The sequence below is a fragment of the Theobroma cacao genome, chromosome 7 (genome assembly GCF_000208745.1).
Source record: "Theobroma cacao cultivar B97-61/B2 chromosome 7, Criollo_cocoa_genome_V2, whole genome shotgun sequence".
NCBI lineage: Eukaryota > Viridiplantae > Streptophyta > Magnoliopsida > Malvales > Malvaceae > Theobroma > Theobroma cacao.
In genome coordinates this window covers 21,169,416-21,170,046 of record NC_030856.1, presented here as the reverse complement: position 1 = coordinate 21,170,046, position 631 = coordinate 21,169,416, and positions in this window count along the sequence as shown.

Genomic DNA, 631 nt, shown 5'->3' with positions numbered 1-631 from the left:
TGGAGGCAAGTTTAAACAACAAATTTCAACCCATTTCATAATGTTTTCAATTTATTTCTTAAACCATAAAATATTTGTAATTTACCAAAACAGTTGTTAAGGCTTATGTCTTTTATTAAAACAAGGCTCAAGCCAAAACTAATCCTTGGGGATACCTTGGCCGAGGCATCTAACCGAATCTGCCAAGGGTGTTAAAATATTCACACGTGAAACACATTTTTATTTTTAAAATAAGTCGTCCCTTGGCGTTGGCCGAGTTACACATTCACGTGGGGGTTCGACGTGAAGTGAGCTCTAATACTACCCCGAGAGTTACCCTCCTCGTCTCTACAACTGGAGTAACTATATAACTGGGTTTACCGTGCCCTTCTAATAGGCAGTCCACGAAAACCCGTCACTGCAGTGACCAACCCACCAATTTTAATAAAATTTCGACAGTATAACGTGGCTTTTATTTATTTATCCAGCCTGCATAGTAAAAACAACTTACATAAATTTTCCAATGCACTCACAAAATATAGCCACATATACTCATTTCTCATAAGTCATTCCTAGGAAAATATATATTTTTCAAGTCAATTTGCAGCCTCCAATTACTCAATTTCATAATCAATACAATATATTTTTATTT